The sequence below is a fragment of the Peromyscus californicus genome, unplaced genomic scaffold (genome assembly GCF_007827085.1).
Source record: "Peromyscus californicus insignis strain IS unplaced genomic scaffold, ASM782708v3 Scaffold_6__1_contigs__length_162567912, whole genome shotgun sequence".
NCBI classification, from domain to species: Eukaryota; Metazoa; Chordata; class Mammalia; order Rodentia; family Cricetidae; genus Peromyscus; species Peromyscus californicus.
The window spans coordinates 20235474-20249355 of NW_026294584.1; positions in this window are offsets into that span (position 1 = coordinate 20235474).

Below are 13882 nucleotides of genomic sequence, written 5' to 3' on the forward strand. Positions count from 1 at the left end.
TCTCCTATGCCAATGCGTTCAAGACTACTTCCTACTTTCTCTTCTAGCAGGTTCAGAGTAGCTGGATTTATGTTGAGGTCCTTGATCCACTTGGACTTATGTTTTGTGCACGGTGATAGATATGGATCTATTTGCAGCCTTCTACATGTTGATATCCAGTTTTGCCAGCACCATTTGTTGAAGATGCTTTCTTTTTTCCATTGTGCACTTTTGGCTTCTTTGTCAAAAATTATATGTTCATAGGTGTGCGGATTAATGTCAGGGTCTTCAATTCGATTCCATTGGTCCACATGTCGGTTTTTATGCCAGTACCAAGCTGTTTTTATTACTGTAGCTCTATAGTAGAGCTTGAAGTCAGGGATCGTGATGCCTCCAGAAGTTGTGTTATTGTACAGGATTCCTTTGGCTATCCTGGGTTTTTTGTTTTTCCATATGAAGTTGAGTATTATTCTTTCCAGGTCTGTGAAGAATTGTGTTGGTATTTTGATGGGGATTGCATTGAATCTGTAGATTGCTTTTGGTAAGATTGCCATTTTTACTATGTTAGTCCTGCCTATCCATGAGCATGGGAGATCTTTCCATTTTCTGACATCTTCTTCAATTTCTTTTTTCAGGGACTTAAAGTTCTTGTCATATAGGTCCTTCACTTGCTTGGTTAGTGTTACCCCAAGGTATTTTATGTCATTTCTGGCTATAGTAAAGGGTGATGTATCTCTGATTTCCTTCTCTGCTTCTTTGTCCATTGTATATAGGAGGGCTACTGATTTTTTTGAGTTGATCTTGTATCCTGCTATGTTGCTGAAGGTGTTTATAAGCTGTATCAGTTCCTTGGTGGAATCTTTGGGGTCGCTCAAGTATACTATCATGTCATCTGCAAATAGGGAAAGCTTGACTTCTTCCTTTCCAATTTGTATCCCCTTAATCTCCTTATGTTGTCTTATTGCTCTGGCTAGAACTTCAAGTACTATATTGAATAAGTATGGGGAGAGTGGACAGCCTTGCCTCGTTCCTGATTTTAGTGGAATTGCTTTGAGTTTCTCTCCATTTAATTTGATGTTGGCTGTTGGCTTGCTGTAAATTGCCTTTATTATGTTTAGGTATGTTCCCTGTATTCCTGATCGCTCCAATACCTTTATCATGAAGGGGTGTTGGATTTTGTCAAATGCCTTTTCTGCATCCAGTGAGATGATCATATGGTTTTTTTCTTTGAGTTTGTTTATATGGTGTATTACATTGACGGACTTTCGTATGTTGAACCACCCTTGCATCCCTGGAATGAATCCTACTTGATCATGGTGGATAATTGTTTTGATGTGTTCTTGGAGTCTGTTTGCCAGTATTTTATTGAGTATTTTTGCATCAATGTTCATGAGGGAGATCGGTCTGTAGTTCTCTTTCTTTGTTGTATCCTTGTTTGGTTTAGGAATTAGGGTAATTGTAGCCTTGTAGAAGGAGTCTGGTAATGTTCCTTCTGTTTCTATTGTGTGGAACAATTTAGAGAGTATTGGTATTAACTCTTCTTTGAAGATCTGGTAGAATTCTGCGCTGAAACCATCTGGTCCTGGGCTTTTTTTGGTTGGGAGACTTTTAATGACTGTTTCTATTTCGTTAGGGGTTATTGGACTATTTAAATAGTTTATCTGGTCTTGATTTAACTTAGGTATGTGGTACCTATCCAGAAAGTTATCCATTTCTTTTAGGTTTTCCAGTTTTGTCGAATAGAGGTTTTTGAAGTATGACCTGATGATTCTCTGGATTTCCTCAATGTCTGTTGTTATGTCCCCCTTTTCATTTCTGATTTTGTTGATTTGGATGCTCTCTCTCTGTCTTTTGGTTAGTTTGGATAAGGGCTTGTCTATCTTGTTGATTTTCTCAAAGAACCAACTCTTTGTTTCATTAATTTTTTGTATTGTTCTCTTTGTTTCTATTTTATTGATTTCAGCTCTCACTTTGATAATTTCCTGGCATCTATTTTTCCTGGGAGACTGTGCCTCTTCTTGTTCTAGAGCTTTCAGGTATGCTGTTAAGTCTCTAGTGTGAGATTTCTCCAACTTATTTATGTGGGCATTTAGTGCTATGAATTTCCCTCTTAGTACTGCTTTCATAGTGTCCCATAAATTTGGATATGTGGTGTTTTCATTTTCATTGATCTCTAGGAAGTCTTTAATTTCTTTCTTTATTTCTTCCTTAACCCATTGGTTATTCAGTTGGGTATTATTCAGTTTCCATGAGATTGCAGGTTTTCTGTAGTTTTTGTTGTTGAAATCCAACTTTAGACCATGGTGGTCTGATAGACCACAGGAGGTTATTCCAATTGTTTTGTATCTGTTTAGATTTGTTTTGTGGCCAAGTATGTGGTCAATTTTAGAGAAGGTTCCATGGGGTGCTGAGAAGAAGGTATATTCTTTTTTGTTAGGATGGAATGTTCTGTAGATATCGATTAAGTCCATTTGAGTCATGACATCAGTTAAGTCCTTTATTTCTCTGTTAAGTTTCAATTTGGGAGATCTGTCCAGTGGTGAAAGTGGGGTGTTGAGGTCTCCCACTATTAATGTGTGGGGTTTTATCTGTGATTTAAGCTTTAGTAATGTTTCTTTTACATATGTGGGTGCCCTTGTGTTTGGGGCATAAATATTCAGAACTGAGACTTCATCTTGGTGGATCTTTCCTGTGATGAGTATGTAATGCCCTTCTTGATCTCTTTTGATTGATTTTAGTTTGAAGTCTATTTTGCTGGATATCAGGATGGCTACACCCGCTTGTTTCTTAAGACCGTTTGATTGGAAAGTCTTTTCCCAGCCTTTTATTTTTAGGTAGTGTCTATCTTCGAATTTGAGATGTGTTTCTTGTATGCAGCAGAAAGATGGGTCCTGCTTTCGTATCCATTCTGTAAGCCTATGTCTTTTTATAGGTGAATTAAGTCCATTGATATTGAGGGAAATTAATGACCAGTGATTGTTCATTCCTGTTATTTTTTGGTGGTGATGTGTGGGTACTTCTATACGTTGGGGTTTACTGCTGTGGCTTTATCTGTTGCCTGTGTTTTCGAGGGTGTATCTGACTTCCTTAGGTTGGAATTTCCCTTCTAGTGCTTTCTGAAGGGCTGGGTTTGTGGATAAGTATTGTTTAAATCTGGCTTTGTCATGGAATGTCTTGTTCACTCCATCTATGGTGATTGAAAGTTTTGCTGGGTATATTAGTCTAGGCTGACATCCATGGTCTCTTAGTGTCTGCATTACATCTGTCCAGGTTCTTCTGGCTTTCAAAGTCTCCATTGAGAAATCGGGTGTTATTCTGATGGGTTTGCCTTTATATGTCACTTGGCCTTTTTCCTTTGCTGCTCTTAATATTCTCTCTTTATTCTGTACGTTTAGTTGTTTAACTATTATGTGGCGAGGGTACTTTTTTTGGGGGTCTAGTCTGTTTGGTGTTCTATAAGCTTTTTGTATCTTCATAGGCATTTCCTTCTTTAAGTTGGGAAAGTTTTCTTCTATGATCTTGTTGAATATATTTTCTGTGCCCTTGAGTTGGTATTCTTCTCCTTCTTCGACCCCTATTATTCTTAGGTTTGGTCTTTTCATGGTGTCCCAAATTTCTTGGACATTTTGGTTCATGACTTTGTTGGCTTTAGTGTTTTCTTTGACTGATGAATGTATTTCTTCTACTGTATCTTCAACGCTAGAGATCCTCTCTTCCATCTCTTGCATTCTGTTGATTATACTTGCATCTGAAGTTCCAATCGTTTTCTCAGATTTTCTATTTCCAGCATTCCCTCTGTTTGTGTCTTCTTCATTTTTTCTATTTCCCTTTTCAGGTCTTGGACTGTTTCCTTCATTTGTTTCATTGATTTTTCTTGATTTTCTCTCAGTACTTTATTGTTTTCTTCCAGGACTTTATTGATTTCTTCTAATTTGTTTGCCCTTTCCTCTAGTTGTTTACAGCGTTCTTCACATTTTTTTGTCTTTTCCTCTACACAAGCCTCTAGCTTCTTCATGATGTCATTCATAAGGCTGTTTTCTTCTGCTTCTTCCAATTTCTGATGTTCGGGTCTAGGTGTTGGAGGAGGGCTAGGGCCTGGTGATGCTGTATTGCTATTCATTTTGTTGTATATGTTTCTGCCTTGACATCTGCCCATCTCCTTGTGGTTCGTTCTTGGCCTTATCCGCACACTTGGTTCAGACAGACCAGTGTTCTAAAAGGGAGGTCAGTGTTCCAAAAGGGAAGTCCGGAGCAAGATGGGAGCTGGGGGCCGGCCTCTAAGTCTCAGGAAGAGGCTTGGGGCTCTCCCCAACACAATTTTGACTTTAAAGTCTCCCTAAAAGATACCCTCAGTCCCAGGTAGCTTCATGGATGGGTACTCTTCTAGTACTTCATGGAGGGAAAATATTAGTTTTTACACGAACTCTTCTAGGAAATAGAAAAAAGAAAGACTACCTTTTAGCTCTTAGTCAGGTCAATATAACCTTGACATCAAAAACTAGTAAGCCTATTAAACAGTAAGTAACTGAAATTGCAGACCAGTCTTTTTCATGAATGTGGACATTAGGATTTTGAAAAATATAGTAGCCAAGTTAGTCTACAACACATAAAAAAGCAAAAACATCATAATCGAGGGGTACATGTGCTGAAGAAAAAAATTTGGTTTAAATTCTTAAATCAACCCTATAATTAACAGGGTAAAAGAGGAAACTAATAGGACCACCTCAGCAGGTGAAGAAAAAGGATTTGTAATAGACTTGTTATTGTAAAAACCTTAGTACATTGTAATAGACTGATTATGTTATAAATAATCAGACAAAGAGGTTCTACTGAAAGGAAGAATTTTGGCAAACATCAGACTGACGAACATGGTATGCTCCCACTGTCTGAGAACATTCACTCTTGTTGCTTACACTCACATTAAAGGGGAGGGAAGAAAAAGAGCAGATTTCAAAATGTGAAAAGATCTGGAAGCTCGCTATTCCCGGAGAACATGATTGGTGTGAAAATAATTAAACCGACTCTACAGATAAACTATTCAAATTAGCATATGAATTTACCCATGGAGCTAGATTCTGAGGCAGCGTACATCATAATTTACAGTTGTGTTGTAACAGTCAAGAAATTATGGATTTTTTTTTGTTTTTGAATCTGCACACTTTATTAAGAGAATAAAACATAAACACCATACTAAAATGAACTCCATGATATACATTTCTCAACACAAACAAGCATTACAGCACCAGGACTTCCAAAAAGTTGAAGTGTCTGCAATTGAGGGAAAGAATTAATTGCATTTGAGGGCAAAATATTATGTGAAAAGATTTTGTTTATAAGGTATTTTGATCACTACCTATGTCTTTAATTGTTACACTGGGTTGATAATTTTCCTATTATAGACATTTTTAAATTGCCATTTTCCTACGCAAGACAAATTCTTCCACTTTCTACAGCCCAGAGTGTTGAGTATATAAAATTATCCTTCTAAAAATTACACAATGGAGTAACTTCTCTCTTCATGTTAAAGCAAAACAAACCAGACTCAGAAAAACAAGCCTGTTTCCTTAATGGATGATGTCTAGACATCTTTAAAAACTGAGACACGAAAGTAAAAGGATCTGAAGAGGTGAATGACCAATGAAATAGGCAAGAGAGGAGATCTGGGGGAGGCCTTGATCAGAATATATACTATGTGCTTATGAAAATGCCTTAGTAAAATTCATTATATTGTGAAATCAGTATATACTAACTCATTTATAGGTGGACAATGGTGGTGCACACTTTTAGTCTTAGCTATTTGGGAAGCTAAGATGGGAGAATCAGGTCATTTAAGGCCATGAATTTTGGACTAGTGAAGACATTACAGTGAGGATTTTGTTTTTTAAAACAATGGACTTAATTTAAATTATTGTAATTTGGGAGTAAATGGCTAATTTTCTAATAAGTAAAGCAATAGCTATAATAATAAAAAGAAACACATTTTGAAAAGATTATCACCAAAGTCTAACGAAGTAGTGGTCAAATCATTTCCTCAACTACTGGACACTAAAGACAGAACAACAAAACAATTTGGGTCCCATCATTAACAAATAGCCTCTGTATGCAAAACTAAAGCTTTGGAACCATGTAATTCTCTAGCAGACCATCTTAAGGTTGTGTATTTGGGAGAAAAGCCCATTTAATAACTGGGTTATTTTAGGTCTGTTTATTTCAAAAGGGGCATGATGGAAGGGGGACTTATGAGAATTCTTGCAATACCTACAAAGAGTGGCAACTTCTTTCAGACTTAGGCATTTTCATTTTAGGTACTGCAATTGAGGTTCTATCCAAACGTAAGGTTTCCCTGGGACAATCCAGTTTTTGGATGTCAGTGAGTAATTCCCTTATAGGCAAGGGCAGGTAGAGGAGCTGAAAATTATGAATTAGTCAAATTTAATCCTAATTCGTTTTGGCTTTAATTGTATGGGTTTGTTATAGCTAATTCTCGAATTTGTTTCACTGATTAAACACAGCTGCTATGTTTAAAACTCAGCACATGACTACGTGGCTGTAAGTATACACACCATGTCAGAAATTGATTGGATATCATTTGTGATGTTTCATGGTTCATCTCTACTAGTTTATGGTTGATTTCTTCTGGACTTAACATCTTCTCCCTGCTTAGAGCCGTAGGTGAGTGGTGGAGCACTTGTGTGGCATTCATGAAACCCTAGACTCTATTCCCAGCACTACACACACTTTATTTCTCTATTGTCCTTAAGAAAATAACTTTTTTTGAGTTACAGATTAATAAGGGGATGTCCACATAATGACCCTGGTTAAGCAGTGAAAGTGTGGCAGTAATAAGTCTGAAGTGAGCATGCTTAAATATAAGATGAACGTGTGTTTACATTTTGTATCTGCAGAGATGGCCGTTCAGATTGCCAGGCCCTTTGCTGTGTGGTTGACTCTTATGCAGTGTGAACCAAGGGGAGAGAGAAGAACCGTCTAAGCCAGCAGGCTCTGAGTTATGAGATGTGTGTGAGACTTGGTTTGCTTTCTGGTGTTGGTTTTTGGTTGTTCACTCTTTCCTTTCCCTTTGCAGTGCTGGGGTAGAACCCAGGGCCTCGCTCCTCTGGGAAAGCACTCTACCACTGGCATGTGGGTACAGCTCTGCTTTATGGTTTCCAAAGAGGTAGTAATATGAGTAGCAACATTTCACAGCTAACTATGCCAGCTCTAGGATGGGTCCTTCTCCCTTCTCCTGGGTGAGAGCTACCTGCCTGCCTCAAGATGGGAAGGTCTCAAAGTGCCATTGGTGATTCATCCTTTAACCTTTCAAAATTTTTACCTTTTCTAAACCTCATTGCCTTAGGAACAACAAGAGAATTCCATGGTTGTTTGTAGGGGTCCAATCTGTGAGAGATGGGTCAAATCAGCAACCCCTTCCAGGTTCCCTGTTACGTAAGATTTTGGCGGGTTCTTGCCTGCTTAGGTCAAACAAAACACTGGATGGCCTATGTGGCATGGTGAAGTACCTTGCAATCTGGTAAAGGTGTAGGTCAGAAAATGACCTCTGCTGTACAGGTGTAATGTAAATGAAGTGAGTTCTAAAGTTGTACCAGGAAGTGATTTCTTGTGCCGGTAATACCTAACAGGAGAAGGGCATCTTTCAGTGGATACTGCTTTGTTTTGGAGTTTTGCATCTTGAAAGAGGAATAAAAATCAACATTAACAATTTGATTGTGACTTAAAATCATTAAGTTTGTTCTTTTGGGGTTCCCACTACACAGCCCAAGCTGATCTTAGCTCATAACCTTCCTGCCTTAGCCACACTGATACTAGGATTCCAGGTGTGGGCCACCACAACAGTGTGACATGAACCAAGAGTATCGCAAGTGCCAGATTCTTAGTGTGTAACAAAAGACACAGAAAATCCCTACCCAGAGACTGATAACACTTTACTGACCGACACTAAAGCTTTAAGTGGAAACACATACAGATTCAGATCTTGAGAAATTCAACGTGGGTCGCAGCAAGGTTTTGCAGTAATTGACAAGCTTGTTCTAAATTAAGTCAAAATGCAAAAAAAAAAGAACACTCACAAAGCTTTTTTTTTTTTTTTAGATTTTTATTTATTTATTATGTATACAGAAGAGGGTGCCATATCTCATTACAAATGGTTGTGAGCCACCATGTGGGTGCTGGGAATTGAACTCAGGACCTCTGGAAGAGCAGTCGGTGCTCTTAACCTCTGAGCCATCTCTCCAGCCCCACAAAGCTTTTTGAATAAGAACATTTGGAGAATTTTGCTACCAAAAATTAAGGTTTACCTTAAGTGTGCTATAATTGAAACAATGTGTTTGTAACATGACCGATAACCCAGTAGAAAGGATAAAAGAGTACAAGTGCAGACCCCCATGTATATTCTCATTTTTGTTTGGTTGGTTGGTTTTGTTTTTCAGACAGGTTATCACTAGGTAGCCGTGACTGGCCTGGGACTCACTGTGAAGATCAGGGTGGCCTTAAACTCACAGAGATCCACTTGTCTCTGCCTCCTGAGTGCTGAGATTAAATCCATGTACCACCACAGCCAGACCTGTGTCCTCATTTTATTCAAGGCAAAGTGCCGGTAGGATGCAGTGGATCAAAGAGTTTCTTTTTGTAAATGACACTAAATTCATTACTATGTACATGTCTGTAAATCTTAATCCCTACTCAGAGGATGCTCCAAAATATTTTATAGATATCTAATACATCTAAATGCATAACTATAATCCCTTCATAAAATATCAAGCAAACATACTTAAGAGCCTTGGGGACCATGAAGATTTTATGAATGGATGCAAAAAGCAATATCCTTAAACAAAAACACTGATGAATTGAACTTCACCAAAATTGCAGTTAATCAAGTTAATCAAGATAGGTTTGCAAAAGTGGTATAACTCACCAAAATATGGATGAACATGTTTCAAATGCATGTATCTGCAAAGGACTCATGCCTACAAATCAACTTCAGAAACAATGGCAAATGTTTTAATGGGCAAAAAATTGACTATTAAATTTTGGCAAAGTAGAGTGAGTAGTATTTTTAGCTGCTATGTTACTTTCCTGAACCTTTACAAGAACAAACTAATGAAGGAATCATTTATTTGAGCTTACGGTTCAAAGGTACAGTTCGTGGTAGCAGGGGAGTCATGGCACCGGCAGTCTAAGGATCACAGGCATCCACAACCAGAAAGCAAAGAACAATGAATATCATTCCCTAGATCCCTTCTCTTTTTTACAGTCCAGGGATCCAGCCCATGGAATAGTGCTGCCCGCATTCGGAGTAGATCTTCTTAGTGCCTCGATTATTAACCTAATTAAAAAGAAAGTCCCTCACAGGAACACCCACATGCTCCTTTTCTAAGTGACACTAAGACACTGACAATCAGTCTAAACAAGTACAAATCATTCTCCTGTCAATTGCTCTCAAACATAAGACTTGTAAGTCGTAGCCTTCTACACCTTGTCTGCATAATTCCATAACCATCTTATCATGCAAAAATATATTTGGTCCAATTTTTAAAGTCCTTATAGTCTTTAACAATTCTGACATCCTTTAAAAGTACAAAGTCCAAGTCTCATCTAAAACTCAAGGCAATCTCCTACCCATGAGCTCCTATAAAATGAAAAATAAATTATATACTTCCAACATATAAGGGGAAAGTGGGACATATCAAGGAATGATCATAACAAAGCATGACCAAAATCCAGCATGGAAAATAACAAATCTTGAAGCCTTGACTTCCTCAGTGTGATGGACTGTACCTTTGAACTGTGGGCCATCAGAAAGTCTTCCTTTGAAATTAAGTCGTTTTTATAAAATAATTTTATCATAGTAACTTAGACACCAGGATTAGTTAAAATCTGTTAAACATTCAGATGGATGTTGAAACAGGTTGCCTGGTTGCCTGGATTTATGTTCAATATCTATGTCTGGTTCCTTAAAATTACAACATCTAGGGCTTATCCACATTTTTGTTTTGAAAGCTCGTTAGAAACCGTCCTGTAAATTCCCAGCAAGATAAGGACAGGGGAAGAGTCAGGAATCTAAATCTGTGTGCTGGTACATCTGACTATTGTTTTCAACATTTACTCATCTATTGGCATGCTTTTAGCTCACAATCTTATGATTTTGAAGACCAGTGGCCTTCTCTGGAACCCACTCATGAACAGCATAGTCTCTCAGATTTTCAGTCAGTATGCAGACTTACTGTAAAAATCCAGTGTTTTTTCTGTCGTGGAAATTGATGGTAATCTGCAGATTGCTCCACCTGCGCTGCATTCAAGTTTTCCTTCCTAGAATCTAGGGCGTTCTGTGGCTGATGGGATTCACCAGCTGGTTTGAAGAAGCACGGAGATGACCTGATGCGCAAAGTCTGCAACCTGATGTGCACGAGTCTGTGCTAAGTACTCCTTGTTCCCTTTCCTGGTCATCCTAGATGAACAAAGCCTTTTCTGCTGCGTGGGGAACAGAGAGCATCTGTCATCCCTGCACGCATTTACTTTCCCACTGGTGGTGGGTAAGGTTCCCTGTCTCCCCACTTCCCCATCAACACTTGCCCATGCCAGCCTTTTAATGTTCGCTGGCTTGGTGGGTATAAAGTAATTTAAAAGAGCTTCTGTAATTGGCACTTTTCTGATTACTAAGGGTTCAGAACATCTTTCATGTGGTTCATTTTTCTCGTTTTTGTAAATTGCTTCTTCACACCACCCACCCTGCTATTCCTTGGGGTTAATATCTCCACTTTGTTATTGTCAAGGGTTCCTAATATACTACTTGTTCATATCTTGTTAGCATTTGGATCTTTCTGATTCTGGTGTTCGTCTATTCTCCTGTCTTGGAATGAGAGAGGATTTTACCTGCTTCCTATAAAACTCCCCATATTTTCTGTTGTCACACTCCCCATATTTCCTAGACCTGACCAGTACCTAGTTGTTTATGATGACTACCACCTTCATATTCTGTTTGGCTCAGCCACCTGTGCATACATCCCCCAAACAAAATCGGTCAGTTTTGCCTCTATTGGAACTCCCCAAATAAAGACCTATAATGTGGATTCATTTTCACCCACTGTAGCTTCGCATTATTAAGTATGGCTCTATCTATACTCTACAATGCTGTATTGTATTCTAATCATTGTATTTCTTTATCTAAGTATTTATGGGCACAGCTGTTTTTAGGATTTAGTTTTGTTTCATGTCAGTTTCTTAAACTCATTTTTTTTAGTGATTATAGAGTTATACAAAAATCTCCAAACTCTTACTAAAATTTTATTATAAAAAAAAAACCTTGCAAACACCTCATCTGGGCAGCACAGTAGAGCTGACCCTGTCAGCAAGGCCTCACTTGAACTCACTGACCCTGAGTGTGTGAGCATGGGAGAGCTGGCCTCACTACTCATCTGTCGCGTGGCAGTGTGGGTGAGTGAGGCAGGAGAGCGCCCGGGGTCATGAGAGTGGGAGAACTGGTCCTGCCCGTCACTGGCTGCAGCACTCAGGGGAGTGAGTCCTGCACCTTGCCTAGGCAACACAGTAGAGCTGGCTGGGATGGTGTGGGTGTGGGTGTGAATGAGCCACCCTCAAGGCACAAAAGTAGGAGAACTGGCCCCACCCCTTACTGCCTGCCACATTGGGTGAGCTAGATGGGGTAATGCTGGAGAGCTCACCCTGGTGGTGAGGATGGGGGAGAGCTGGCAGGCTGACCAACTCAGGCACCACCAAGGTCCAGAACCAGGGCCGTGAGTTGGCCCACCCTGACATCCACCCCATCCATGAACTGCCAGAGCTTGTGAAGGGGCTGGTCCTGCAGATCCAAAGCTGCAGAATCTCCATGACACAGGGCAACAACAGGGTATGCAAGAGCAGTCCCAGTGAAAACCCAGATAATGTGAGAGAAGCCAGAGGCCTTGAACCAGACCAATGACTCATTGCAATGAACATTTGCAAGTAAAGATACAGGGACTAAAGGGTAAACTGTGTGACTCACTGGGACAGACTGCAGATTCCATGACACAACAAAATTTGTTTTCTTTTAAATTTTATTTTATTTTATTTTTTTGGGGGGGAGGTTCAAGGGCAGAGGGAGGACATGAAGGGACAGGGAAATGAATGGAATGGGGATGTATAATGTGAAATCTACAAATAGTCAATACAAAGTTTTAAAAACTTGCAAATAAAGAATATCATGCATCAAAATTAACCAGCCTCCTAGTCTCCACGTCTCAACAAACTTCTATACCATTAGAATGCCCATTCTGAAGCTGTGGAACTTCCAGGTTTCTCTGTATAGCCTTAGCTGTCCTAGCACTCTCTCTCTGTAGACCAGGCTAGCCTCAAACTAAAAAGGATCTGCCTGCCTCTGCCTCTGAGTGCTGGGATTAGAGGCGTGTATCACCACCACTGGGCTGGTAAACTGGGTTTGATCTCAAAGATACATACAGAATTGTCCTACAGGATAACTGAATGGGAAGCTCTTAGTCCTAGTTGGACATAAAGGCCAAACTTTTCACGAGTTGAAACAGTCATCTGGGATCTGCAAAAGCTGTTTCTTTGATAGTGCTGAGGTTTGAACCACAACTGTGTGTATGTCACACAAGTACTGTGCTACTTAGCTACAGTGGTCTTGTCCAAAGCTGGTCCTGAAATCTCCGTGTTGCTCAAGATTCAACACTGTCATATAATAAGCACTGTTCATTCATTCATATATATTAATATTTTTAATCCTTCTATCACTTGTAGGCTGTAGTTACTATTACTGCCTCAACTTTAGGTTTGTTAAATGGTAGTTACTAAAGGTAAATGATAATCCCTGTATTAACTGAATTTATAGAAATCTGAAACCCAGAGGCCAGAGTCACACAATTAATAATGGACTGAATGGGGGTCAAGTCCAGAAAACTGACCTCCCTGGTCTCCCCTTGTCTAAAACACCATTATCTTCCAGCAGTATCTGTATCTAAAGCACCACGATCATCTAGCAATGTCTGTATCTAAAACACAGTGATCATCCAGCAATGTCTGTATCTAAAATACCATGATCATCTAGCTATGTCTGTATCTAGAGCACCATGATCATCTAGTAATGTCTGTATCTAAGACACTATGATCATCCAGCAATGTCTGTATCTAAAACACTATGATCATACAGCAATGTCTGTATCTAAAACACCATGATCATCCAGCATTGTCTGTATTCTGTAAGCATCTATATTTAAGGAGCTCTCATTTTCAACCACTTAAGGTGAGCTTAAACATGTAGGAATTTGAGCCAAGAAGTGGATTATATAAAACTTTAAACACAAGTTCAAAGGAGAGTGGTGTCACATAGTTGCAAAACTGGGAATCCTTGTTTTGTTATCAGAAAACAGTCAGTCCCACTGTTTGCTGCAGTGATTTGAAAGGCCAGTCACTTCCACAGAGATGATCAGAACGTTTGCCAGCCTGGCTACTGCCTGAGGTTTTTGTCAGAGGACCATGAGAAAGTGAGGGACTCGGGGTAAGATCTGGTGACTGTAGGGGAGACATCTATCTGGGCTGTAGCTGTGGCTCAGGAGTAGAGTATTTACCTAGCATATGCAAGGCCCTGGTTCAATCCTCAGCTCTGTAAAATAAAACAGTAAAATAAAATGATTGAGAAAAGAACTAAAAAAAAAAACTAGAGAAAATATCCAAAATAGAGATTTGATTCAGTGTCTCAACAGCAGGAAGTAATATTGTGACAGCCACTGCCTCCCAGTTAAGAAAACCAGAGACACAGTCCTGTGGACTGCAATAGCAAAGCCCTTCCTTACCATTCCTTTATTCAGACAGTCATCAAGGAGATAGAATTGAAACAAGGGAGTAAGAAACGGATCATGAATCTGGGAAGTAAAGTCAG